The 13,932-nt window shown below is 32.5% G+C and overlaps 1 protein-coding gene across 1 annotated transcript in view; it reads right to left on the bottom strand.

Moving 5' to 3' along the window:
• LOC141454559 (roundabout homolog 1-like) overlaps window positions 1-13,932 on the bottom strand; it is a 573,443-nt gene that overhangs the window by 86,405 nt on the left and 473,106 nt on the right. The window lies entirely within an intron of this gene.

The following is a 13,932-nucleotide window of genomic DNA, read 5'->3' as shown; positions in this document are numbered from 1 at the left end:
CGTTTGAAAACCGAGCTGCAAGAAAAACGCCCACAAAAAAGTCCTTTTCCATCACGACAACGCACCAGCTCACACCTCAGCAGTTGTGGTCGCAAAATTAATGGAAATAGGGTTCCAACTCGTTTCACATCCCCCCTATTCTCCAGACTTGGCTCCCTCGGACTACTATTTGTTCCCCAATATGAAGAAATGGCTGGCGGGAAAAAGATTTTATTCAAACGAGGAGGTGATTGCAGAAACGAATGGCTATTTTTTCAGACTTGGACAAATCCTATTATTCGGAAGGGATCAACAAACTAGAGCAGCGTTGGACGAAGTGTATAAGCCTAAAAGGAGACCATGTTGAAAAATAAAAAAGGTTTATCCCAAAAAATTAAGTAGTTTTTATTTTTGCACGCACTTTTCAAACGACCCTCGTATTGACAGTGAACCAGAGAACATCATTTAGAGGCCGTTATTGTTTCTCCTTGCTCTTCAATCTCTGAAATATCAGAGCTGCAATCCCCTAAATCTGGGATAGAATTTGTTCTGAGAGGTATTCTTTAATTTTATGCATTTAAAAATCTTGAAATTAAAGAAAATAATTGAAAATTTATCTGAGTTAACTTTTAGTTGGACGTCAGATAATAATAAAAATGGAATGAAATATTTATTAAGTTCGAACATTGTCTGGACTCAGAGATATGTCACCGAATTATTATTACCTTTCTGAATTTAAAATGGATTTCAGTATTATACGAACTTAAAGTGGCATTTGCAATCAATTTTCTCGTACGAGGAGACTAAGTGGAATGACAATAATTCCAGGAAAAACATTTGTTAAACTTCCGTTGGAATTGGAAGAATTTAATAAAATTTATCAGCGCACTCTTTCGAGGGTTTAATTAAACAATTAATACGATATCTGTAAATTAGGTAATGAGACTGATTTTTTAAAATGTTTTTATTAAAAAAAGAATTACAATTCTATATTGTCACCTTCAAAATAACTTCCTTCTGAAGCCACACAGCGCTGGAGACGTTTCTTCTACTCCTCATAGCAGTGCTCGAACTCCGATACTGGAATTAGCCTTCAGCTGGTCGGTTACAGCCGTTTGAATGTTTTCGACTGTCCCAAAATGAGTTCCCCCATTTTCTGGAACGTTTCATTACTGGTGACGAATCTTGGGTGTTTTTAGTACGACCCAGAAAGCAAGCGCCAGAGCATGGAGTGGCAACCTCTCCAAGACCCAAAATGCATGCTGATTTGTTTTTCTCGATATCCACGAAATTGTCCACAAAGAGTTTCTACCTTAAGGTCAAACGGTCAATCAACACTTTTACCGAGAGGTTCTTGAAAAAAAAACTTCGAAAAAGGGTCCATTCGTGTGAGACCAAACATCAAGAACAAGTGGGTGTTGCATCACGATAATGCTCCTTGTCACATAGCAATTTCATTAAACGAGGTTTTTGGCCAGTAGAAACATTCCTGTGGGTCCTCAGCCTCCTTATTCGCCTGACTTGAGTCCTTGTGACTTTTTTCTCTTCCCGAAGTTGAAAAATCATCTCAAGGGAACTCATTTTGGAACAGTCGGAAAACATTGAAACGGCTGTAACCGACCAGCTGAAGGCTATTCTAGTATCGGAGTTCGAGCACTGCTATGAGGAGTGGAAGAAACGTCTCTTGCGCTGTGTGGCTTCAGAAGGAAGTTATTTTGAAGGTGATATAGAATTGTAATTCTTTTTGAATAAATTTTTTTTAAAAAAATCAGTCTCATTACTTAATTTACAGACCTCGTATTTCTATCTATTTACATATAGTCAAACAATACCATTTCTCATTATCTATTCGCCAAAATGACGATAAAAAAAGTAATTTCTATTTTTTATTGCAATCGTAAATGATTCTGTAGTTAAGGGGTACATCCACTTGCTGCCATCATTTTGCAAAAAGTAGTGGAAATATTGCAGTTTTAATATTTTATTGGTTATTGTTGATTGTGAAAGTTGGTAGAGAGAGGATGGCTGGTGGGTTTGGATGTGGCCAGTAATCTGTCAATAGCAGATGTGAGCTGTAAACTTGGCCGTGTCTACTTGATCGCTCGCTGTGGGCCCCGCCAACTGGCTGTGGGTCCTGACTGTTGCCATACAACAGACCTAATCATCGCCCCTCGCTTGTCCTATATCGTTCTGCTTTCCTCCTTCTCCTCTCTATATGTGCTTACACAATACAACTCACCAGGGCTAGTTTTTTTTTTTTTTTATTTTCAGCAAAAAAGAGCTTTTTTAATAACTCCATACTGTCCAAGTGAGCACATCTAAAAAGACCGCAATATGACGTTCTTTATCTTTTTCCAATTTTGCTGTATTTTTTTGTCTGCTGATAATTGAACAAATCCTAAACATTTTCATCCATTTTCATCAACTTTTCAAAAGATTTATTAGGTTTTATTGTTCACTTTTTAAAAATTCTAATATTAATATTTTTCTTGTTGCTAAAATATTCCCCCAATTATTTATTTTTTACTTTTTTAAAGACAGGATCTTTATACTGAAAAATTGGTTACGCTGAACAATTATTGGCTAAATTTTTATCAGTTAACCGTATTTGATGCATTAAAACTGTCCGGTAGGACAGTTGTATAAGGATTGATCGTCAAAAAGTGCACGAAAAAGCGTAACGTTAAAAAACACCCAACTTTGACAATTTTTTTCTCTTTTTCTATAAAAGATAAAATTCCCAAATTTTCTTTAAAATATAGGGCAAACCCTCCTTTATAACTGTAATTTTTTTGCAACCCCCCAGACCTAATAGATTTCGAGAAAAAAGTTGCCGAAAATGAGCAAAAACGGCATTTTCAGAAATTGTTGTTGTTGTTGTTCTTCTTCTTCTTCTTCTTCTTCTTCTTCTTCTTCTTCTTCTTCTTCTTCTTGTTGTTACCTTTTTTGTAAACTACATAGCGCCTAAACGCGAGAACCGATTTTCATGAATGAGGTGACATTCGATTCGGAATTTTATGTAGATGTGCCTTTTGGGGGTCTCGACGCTGTACACCGAATGGGAGAGGAGTTAGCCCCCTTTATGTAAGGCCCCCTTCAAAATTATTATTACTAATTACTCTGTAAATCTTAGCCCGATTTTGATAAAATTTGGTAGGATGATAGAGTTAGGGCTCCCCTACGTAACATTAAAGCGGCGATCTGCTCTTACACTAGTTAAGGGGAAGTATAGCAATCGTTTCAAATTATCGACAAGTGAACTGATTTTCATGAATGAAGTGTCATTCGAATCGAAATTTTGTACAGATTTGCACTTTAAAAGTCTCGTCGCTACGCCTCATATGGAGGGGAGTTTGCCCCACCCAAGTATGGCCGTTTCTAAAACTATTATTACCAATATTTCTATAACGCTTTGTCCGATTTTGATAAAATTTAGCACGAAGAAGTGATTAAAGCTCCTCTACATGGCTGTGAAGTGCCATCATGCTCTTACACCTACTAAGAGGAAGTACTGCAATCGTTAAAATTATCAATGGGTGAACCTATTTACATTAATGAATTGTCGTTCGATTCAAAATCTTTGCCACTTTGCCTTTTAGGGAGAAGTACTGTAATCGCCCGTTTATTTTTCTTACTCCTCTTAAAAGGAAGGTCTGAAATCGCAGTTTAAATTTGCTTTTTACGTACAAATACCTTCCTATTTTATATAAAAAGGCTTTCTCAAAAAAGTTGTTATTGAGGATGGTTTGGGGACCGCAACTATAATCATTCTTTAAAAAGATCTCTCCAGTGGTAGTTACGGTTCCTACTTAACACCTTATCAGGTTATAATGATAAAATTGCTTATTCCAAATTTAAAAAAAACAGTAAAGCAGATATGTAACTTAGCAAAATAGACAAAAATGAAAATCTATCCAAAAGGTACAAAAATCTCCTTAACAAAAACTTACAGTTTAAAAAGTTAAGTATAAGGGTTGATTAAACGCCAAAAGGTACACAAATCAGCAAGTACCCAACATTTCATTCAAGCTTAGTTGATATATAATTTAAGTAATTTTGCTGCATTAACTTTTCCTTCACATTTTTTAGAATTTATTAGATGTCACAGACCCTTATGCTGGCCATTTTCATCTACAAAAAATTTGTTCAAGTAGCACTGTAGATTGACTGTAATATCTATTAATCTATAATAATCAAACTATTAATTACAGGTTAAAAAGAAAACGTTATAAAAAATAAAAAAAATTACGAAGCTACAAAATTTAAAAACTTTTTAAAAAAAATGCTTACACCAACATACATCAATGATTTCGATTATTTTATTTTTAATAAAAATCGTCTGTTTAAGTTTATTCTTCGATTAAAGTAATTGTTATTTTATGTAGTAGTCAAACGTTTATAATAATAGGTAATAATTATCTGGCTTTATCGCAAATAATATAGTTTTCTTCAATCACACTCTCAATGTAGCTGTTCTTCTCACAATGTTATATATATGTTATGTAATATAAAATAAATAAGTATTGCATACTTTTAGGACAGCTAATTATTCCAGTATTTTACTGTAAGTAAAATTAAATTACAATTGAGAAATGAATAATTGTTGTTGAATAATCTACTTGTTATTAACTGTGTGTTATTTGTGCTCACGAATATTTCGGTAAGACGAATTCAAGTCTGAAATATTGTTTTAAATCCTCCGTGATTCAAATTTAAACAGCAGCCGACTCTAACTTTGTCTTTTTCTACTTTAACATGCATGTATAAGATGTGACAACTTCAGAATAAAGGGCATATTAAAGATAAATCAGAAGAATAATTTGGAATAGAGTTAAAATAAAGTACCTATTTAAAAACGAAGATATAATATACATTTTATCATAATTATAACCAAATAATATTATGAACGGACTGGCCAGCATAAGGGTCTGTGACATCTAATAAATTCTAAAAAATGTGAAGGAAAAGTTAATGCAGCAAAATTACTTAAATTATATATCAACTAAGCTTGAATGAAATGTTGGGTACTTGCTGATTTGTGTACCTTTTGGCGTTTAATCAACCCTTATACTTAACTTTTTAAACTGTAAGTTTTTGTTAAGGAGATCAATATAAGGGTTGACCATCAAAAACTGCACGAAAAAGCGTAACGTTGAAAAACACCCAACTTTGACAATTTTTTTCTCTTTTTCTATAAAAGATAAAATTCCCAAATTTTCTTTAAATCTTACTCCAAACCCTCCTTCATAACTGTAATTTTTTTGCAACCACCCAGATCTAATAGGTTTCGAGAAAAAAGTTGCCGAAAATGAGCAAAAACCGCTTTTTCAAAAAATGTTCTTGTTCTTGTTCTTCTTCTTCTTGTTCTTGTTCTTGTTGTTACCTTTTTTGTAAACAACGTAGCGCCTAAACGCGTGAACCGATTTTCATGAATGAGGTGTCATTCGATTCGGAATTTTATGTAGATGTGCCTTTTGGGGGTCTCGACCCTGTACATCGTATGGGAGAGGAGTTAGCCCCCTTTATGTAAGGCCCCCTCCAAAATTATTATTACTAATTACTCTGTAAATCTTGGCCCGATTTTGATAAAATTTGGTAGGATGATAGGGTTAGGGCTCCCCTACGTAACATTAAAGCGGCGATCAGCTCTTACACTTGTTAAGGGGAAGTATAGGAATCGTTTCAAATTATCGACACGTGAACCGATTTTCATGAATGAAATGTCATTCGAATCGAAATTTTGTACAGATTTGCACTTTAAAAGTCTCGACGCCGTGCCTCATAAGGAGGGGAGTTTGCCCCACCCAAATAAGGCCCTTTCTAAAACTATTATTACCAATATTTCTATAACGCTTAGTCCGATTTTGATAAAATTCAGCTCGAATAAGTGGTTAAAGATCCTCTACATTGCTGATGCTCTTGCACCTACTAAGAGGAAGTACTGCAATCGTTTAAATTATCAATGAGTGAACCGATTTAAATCAATGAATTGTCGTTCGATTAAAAAATCTTTGCCTCTTTGCCTAGAAGTTCTGCAATCGCAGTTTATTTTTCTTACTCCTCTTAAAAGGAAGTAATGAAATCGCAGTTTAATTTTGCTATTCACGCACAAATACCTTCCTATGTTATTCAAAACGCTTTTTCAAGAAAAGTTGTTACTGAGGATGGTTTGGGGGACCTTAACGATAATCATTCTTTAAAAAGATCTCTCTAGTGGTAGTTACGGTTCCGACTTACCATCTTATCAGGTTATAATGATAGAATTGCTTATTCCAAATTTAAAAAATCTGTAAAGCAGATATGTAACTTTGTAAAATAGACAAAAAGGAAAATCTATCCAAAAGGTACAAAAATCTCTTTAACAAAAACTTACAATTTAAAATGTTAAGTATAAGGGTTGATTAAACGCCAAAAGGTACACAAATCAGCAAGCACTCAAAATTTCATTAATTCTTCATTAATATTTAAGTAATTTTACTGCATTAATATTCATTAATATTTTTTAGAATTTATTAGATGTCACAGACCCTTATGCTGGCCACTTCATTTATAATATTTTTTTGTTATAATTATGATAAATCACACATATGTACATGCATGTTAAAGTAGAAAAAGACAAAGTTAGAGTAGGCTACTGTCTTGAATTCGTCTTACCGAAATATTCGAGAGCACAAATAACACACAGTTATAACAAGTAGATTATTCAACAACAATTATTGATTTCTCTATTTTAATTTAATTTTACTTATAGTAAAATACTGGAATAATTAGCTGTCCTAAAAATATACATATCTTATTTACTTTATTTTACATATTACATTTTTTTTTATAAAAAAAAGTTTTGAATTTTTTAGCCTCATAATTTTTTTTTATTTTTTATAACGTTTTTCTTTTTAACCTGTATTTAATAGTTTGATTATTATAAATAACTAGATATTACAGTCAATCTACAGTGCTACTTGAACAAATATTTTGTAGACGAAAATGGCCAGCATAAGGGTCTGTGACATCTAATAAATTCTAAAAAATATTAATGAATATTAATGCAGTAAAATTACTTAAATATTAATGAAGAATTAATGAAATTTTGAGTGCTTGCTGATTTGTGTACCTTTTGGCGTTTAATCAACCCTTATACTTAACATTTTAAACTGTAATCAATCTATCAGCAATGACAGTGAAACTACATAATTGAGCTGTTATTTTTGAAAGTGGTATAAGTCAATTTGGAGCTAAAAAAATAGTTTATTTTTTTAAGAATTGTAGTAATTATTATTTAATAATAAAATTTAAAAGGTGTATAGTGTTAATAACATCACTTGAATAAATTAAGGTTTACGAATATTTTTAAATTAATTCAAATGCAAAACCTTAAATATCTCGGTACATGGAAAAGTGGACTTATACCACTTTCAAAAATAACAGCTCAGTTTTATAATTCATCAACACATCTACTCGATTTAACTTGTAAACCTTTCAAGTAGGTGTTTATCTTGCCAACACCAGTTTCTTTAGATTCCCACAGTACTCTCAAAACATGATAAATTTATCATTTTCAGTAACTTTTTTCCCCGAAATCTATTAGATCTGGGTTGTTGCAAAAAAGTTACAGTTACAAAGGAAGATTTGCCCTATATTATAAAGTAAATTTGGGAATTTTATCTTTTATAGAAAAATAAGAAAAACATTATCAAAGTTGGGTGTTTTTCAACGTTACGCTTTTTCGTGAACTTTGACGATCAACCCTTACACAACTGTCCTACCGGACAGTTTTAATATCTGAACAAATCATACTTCTCAACTTTAAAGAAAATCACCAACTTTTTTTTTTAAAGAAATTACCAAAAAACCTAAGTTTAACTTGAAATTTCCTTATTCCTGGAATTCTTAAATTGTGTTACTTTTAATCTAAATCTGTTATTAATATGTAAGGTGCACTTTAGGGAAATTTCAAATGTAATTTTTCCACTTCTTTGATCTTTTATCATTTCTTAGGTTTTTAGTTTTAACCTCTGTGGGAAGGTCACGAGAAAGTTTTTCGCAGCTAGAAAAGGCAAAAGAAGTGCACAATGTGCACCAAAAAAAAACCGAAAGGAATACAATGTTTGAACTTACAAATTTTCAAATTTGGGAATTCTGCTCGCCCACGTACAGAAATATGCAGATAACCAAGCGCCCTCTTTTTTTTTTTTTTTATTTTTATTCAGAAGGCTTTAGTATTTCCGGGTTAACCTTATTTCAAAAATTAGGCATGATAACAATACTTCCTTTTCCGGAGAGAAGGGAGTAGCAGTAATAACTTATTACAACAAACCTTGTATGAACTGGTAGTCTAAAATGCTGGAATATTGGGTTTAATCTAAAAAAGAACTGCATTATTTTTAAGATTACGTACCATTTTCATACACTAAAATGTAAGGTTTAGGCAAACTTTACACGTAAAACTACTCTAATTTCTTAACATTTTTATTATTCCACTGATTTATCAGGTGCATGTACGGGAAAATAGAGCTTTAAGAAAATTGATTGGAAAAAACATACAGCTCCTTTTTCCCTAGAGAGTATTGAAAAATATCCTTTTAAGAAAGGAAGCCTAATGTGGTGATAATGCAGGAAGAAGACCCTTCTTAGCCAGGTGATGGGATTTGCAGCATATAATCCCTTTCTGTTAGCTGGGGGAAACACAATGGATATACCTCGGTTACCCCAGAGAATCTCAAACACCTCTCTTTCATTGCCATACTTAGAATGACAGAAGTTACAGAGAAGAGCAATCCTAATACAAGAAGTAACTATGTATGTAGTAGTTGGTCGGAATGTGTAGAAAACTCACTTTTACTAGGAGAAAACCCTGTGATACCGAGAGTTCAGAGGAAAACTTCTCACAGCCATTGTACATCACAATGGCAAGAGTTTTAATGAAATTGCAGAAAACTGTGCATATCCCTGTTCTATGAGGAACAAATAAAATGGAAGTTCGTTTTCCAGTTAAAATGGTCTGGATAAGTTTCTCTAGTTGGTGGCCATTGTAGCCACACTAACTGTGTCTCCCTTTCTGTCTAACTGGATAAGAAGAAAAGAAGTTTGGCCAATATAATTTCAGCAAATGCGATGCAAGACGGAAACGTAAATAAAGTCTGAAATCTCCTACCCTAAACCTGACTAATTTATCTGAGATGAAAGTTCGAAATCGATCGGGTATACAATAAACATACATGCTACGGTAGTCGTCAAAACCATAGTTACTGTCCGGGACTGCGAGACCTAACCATAATCTCAGTATAATAATTTTGTTCACTGTTTTGAAATGGAGGAGATCCAATCGCTCAGCCGATCTGTCCGCTATGGCTTGAAAACCGCCATTGCTTTCTCGCAATGGGACTACACAATATGAGGGATATGAGGGACTACTCATTTCTATGAGGTCTAATTTTCGATTTATATTTCACCTTTATCACCCATTTTTGAGGCCCCTTAAGCCCTAAATAAGTAGAATGGCCATTTTATTAAATGTATTATCAACTTTTCATAAACTTTTTCGAATCTATTACCCACGATTTTATCTTAACTCTGCTTGTAGATAGATCAGGGGTGGGCAACCTTTTTCTGTAAAGGGCCACATAAGGGTATTGGTTTATTACCGAGGGCCGCAAAAGGTTATTGGTTTATTACCGAGGGCCGCAGTATATATAATTCTTTATTTAATGAATTAATTAATATTTATTTCTGGTTCTTTTTTATTAATTATTTTTATTTATTCATAATACAAATTATTAATTAATTATAATGAAATTTATTAACAAATCAACATAAAAACTGCATTAGTGACTTCTATGAAATTGCCTCATACCTCATTTTTCCTATTAAAACTTAAAAAGCCGGACGAAATAAAAATAATTCGATAGCATTTACAGTTATACATCAACTGTTTGTTGCACCATAAAATAAACAACTAGAGAAGAAGCGAAAATCCGTAGCTTCGACGGCGAGAACACGCTTTGTCTGGTGTAAAAGTGGCGTACTAAACGTAATGTGATACTAATTGTTATGCTGAGACAGTAATTGTGCTATCGAAAATTACCGAACTCTAATAACATCAAATTTGACATATTTTATTATTTAAATTTGTATTATTTGCTATTTTGTGCCGCAGGCCGCAGGAAAATGTTAGAAGGGCCGCACGTTGCCCACCCCTGAGATAGATGATAGATATATATTTCTACTTAGTCTGATTTTTTAAAAATAACAATGTAAATAAATGGCTTTGTCATCAACAATACTAAATAAAGATGGTTTACCAATTAATTTACGGCTAAACAACTGATTTACAAACGGACAGTGGTAATAATAAACTTACTCGTACTTTTGGAGACATTTAACATTTCAGTTTACGTTGAAATCTGTTACTGACCAGTTTTTTTTTACTACATGAAATCTTCTATTCTCTGCACTTATTTATTAAGAATTTTCTTAAATTTGGTACCTTGTGGACACTTTGATTTGATTAAAACTGTCCGGTAAAATTGAAAAACACCCAACTTTGACAATTGTTTTCTCTTTTATTATAAAAGATAATTTCCCAAATTTTCTTTAAAATATTAGAAGAATCCTCGTTTATACTAGTATTTTTTTTCATCATTTATTTAATAGATTTCGAGTAAAACGTGGCAGAAATTTGGCTAAAACGGCATTTTCAGAATATGTTACCTTTTTCTTTTTTTGTAAACAACTTATCGCCTAAACGCGCGGTCCGATTTTCAAGAATGAAGTGTCATTCGATTCGGAATTTAGATTCAGCCATTCTCTTCAGTTGGTAAGTTGAAATCATGTTTACTGCGTACTTTGTAACACTGTCCGGTACCCCTTATATCATTAGTGTTCTTTCTGTGTTGTGATAATTAAGGCTGTACTCAGAGGCTATTTCTACTCCTTTTTGCCATCAATAATCTATTTTGATAAATAGAACTCTTTTTTTGGTAAATGAGACATATCTCCTATATCTCGTATCTCTTATAATGCCATAAGCCACAGGAAGGAACAGCCCAAAATAGCCTAGACTCAATATTTCTGATGGTTTAAATTAAAAATTATACATTAGTTGTGTTTAATATTTACAATTGGGTGAACTTAAATAGGTTGGTAGAACTGGCGGTTCATGCAATTATCTTCTTTTCTTTTTATAAGGTCTTTTTCTTATATTCTTTTCGTTTCCTTCTCCTTAATGACAGTTAGTGGCCCAAATAACGATAGAAAGGACTTTAATGGCGTCAATTTTCACATTAAATTTTGTTTATTGTCAAAAATATTTATATAAATTAAAAATTTTAAACAGAAATTGTTGGAACAAATTTTGAAGAAATTGAAAAACTGATTACTTCATGCATTTAAGTAAAAGTTTGGTTAAAGTAGTTAGATCAAGCTCTCATTTTGGCTCAAATAGCAGACGAACATAATATTAAATTTGAATATTTTACTGATTTATTTTGTCTGTACACAAATGCAAACACTCGCCATGTTTAGAAAATTGTCACTTTTCAATTTCTTTTAAAGATTCGCTTCGACTTTACAAAATAGTAATTTATTATTGGATCCGTCACTTGTTTAAGGCTATTATGAACGACAATAAATGACAATATCAGATAAAAGCAATATTTGCTTACATATAAAACACATACACAAACACATATGTGAGCTTGTCTGAGTGTATGTATATATAGGTATATGTATATAGAAGTACCAAATGTTTGTTTAGTCTTGCATAACAATATGAGTTTGATGTATATGTACAGTGAGAGAGTGCTCCAAGCAAACAATGTCTAAATGTAATGTATGTAGGTAGTTTCATTGTGTCAGTCTGTATATAGTGTGTTAGATACATTTTGAAGTGTTTGGCTAGAGTAGATGGAATACTAATACATGTTGCCCCTATACCTTCAGTATTATTATTTAACTTGATTTCATTAATCTAATCATTTTATACATTTGTGATAAGTAAATAAATTGTAAATTTTACTTTAATTAAAATTACATGTGAATGTCAATTTAGATAATTACGTCATATTTACGATGATGGAACTTTGGGATAATTGCAATCTTTGTTGAACTTGTCAAAGTAAGAACAAAAGTTGTCAAGTTTGGGGCGCCAAATCATACTTGTTTATTATTTTTATAATAAATTTAATTATTTTTATAATAAATTTAATTATTTTTATAATAAATTTAACTATTTTTATAATAAATTTAATTATTTTTATAATAAATTTAATTATTTTTATAATAAATTTAATTATTTTTATAATAAATTTAATTATTTTTATAATAAATTTAATTATTTTTATAATAAATTTAATTATTTTTATAATAAATTTAATTATTTTTATAATAAATTTAATTATTTTTATAATAAATTTAATTATTTTTATAATAAATTTAATTATTTTTATAATAAATTTAATTATTTTTATAATAAATTTAATTATTTTTATAATAAATATTAATATTTTGAGAAATGAATCTTAGGTAATTCAAAATGGACAAAGAAGAATTTAAATATATCTGCTTTCATTCTGATGGTTGTTTAAAATTAGGTTAACCACATAATATGTGATTAATTCTTGGTATAGACTTGAGATTGCGAGATCTAAAATTAAGATAGTTCCATCGATTAAATGATAGACAAATGTCCATATTCTTTCTCACTAAATTTTTGTGAATTTAATTTTGATAGATCCAGCAGTTTTTTTTAAGAGAAAACTAGTTTCTGGGTCTTGTAAACATCATCAACTACCTTTGCAAAGAAGTATTCATGAAATATGCATGAATGTGTCGTCATATGGTTTAGCCAACCACGAAATTAAATATGTCTGATAGACAAATAGAAATATGCAAGTTAAATAAATGCTAATACGAGGGTCGTTTGAAAAGTCCGTGCAAAGTCAGAGAGATAGCACTACTGGCGCGTATCGAGGTTATGTTTAGTTAGTAGCATCTCTTGGAAGAACACACACCAAGTTTCAGCCAGATCGGTCTATTTCTTTGTGTTTGGCATTCGTTTGAATCGAGGAAGTCGAGTGATTTTCAAAAAATGGACGAAAAAGAATTTCGTGTGTTGATTAAACACTACTTTATGAAAGGCAAAACGCCTCAGGAGGCTAAAGAGAAGCTTGATAAACATTATGGTGACTCTGCACCTTCGATTAGAACAGTTTATAAGTGGTTTCAAAATTTTCGGAGTGGCCATATGGGCACAAGTGACGCTGAACGTTCTGGACGCCCTGTTGAGGTTACTACTCCAGAAATCATTGATAAAATCCATGATATGGTGATGGATGACAGAAGAGTGAAGGTGCGTGAGATTGCTAGTGCTGTGGGCATCTCGAATGAACGGGTACATAATATTTTGCATCAACATTTGGACATGAAAAAGCTATCCGCAAGATGGGTGCCGCGATTGCTCACGCTTGACCAAAAACGAAATCGTGTGAAGTGTTGCAAGGACGGTTTGCAGCTGTTCCAGAAGAATCCGCAGGACTTTAAGCGTCGTTTCGTCACTGTGGATGAAACATGGATACATCACTACACTCCTGAGACCAAAGAACAATCTAAACAATGGGTTACCAAGGGGGAATGTGCGCCAAAAAAGGCGAAGACAGTTCCTTCGGCCGGAAAGATTATGGCGACTGGAAAGGGTAAAACTATTACAGGTGCATATTATTCATCGTTATTGGATCGTTTGAAAACCGAGCTGCAAGAAAAACGCCCACTATTGGCCTACAAAAAAGTCCTTTTCCATCACGACAACGCACCAGCTCACACCTCAGCAGTTGTGGTCGCAAAATTAATGGAAAAAAGGTTCCAACTCGTTTCACATCCCCCCTATTCTCCAGACTTGGCTCCCTCGGACTACTATTTGTTCCCCAATATGAAGAAATGGCTGGCGGGAAAAAGATTTTA

The sequence above is a fragment of the Rhodnius prolixus genome, unplaced genomic scaffold, assembly GCF_049639745.1.
Source record: "Rhodnius prolixus isolate KJV_2025 unplaced genomic scaffold, Rpr scaffold_9, whole genome shotgun sequence".
Lineage (NCBI taxonomy): Eukaryota > Metazoa > Arthropoda > Insecta > Hemiptera > Reduviidae > Rhodnius > Rhodnius prolixus.
This window is presented reverse-complemented; position numbering and strand designations above follow the sequence as displayed.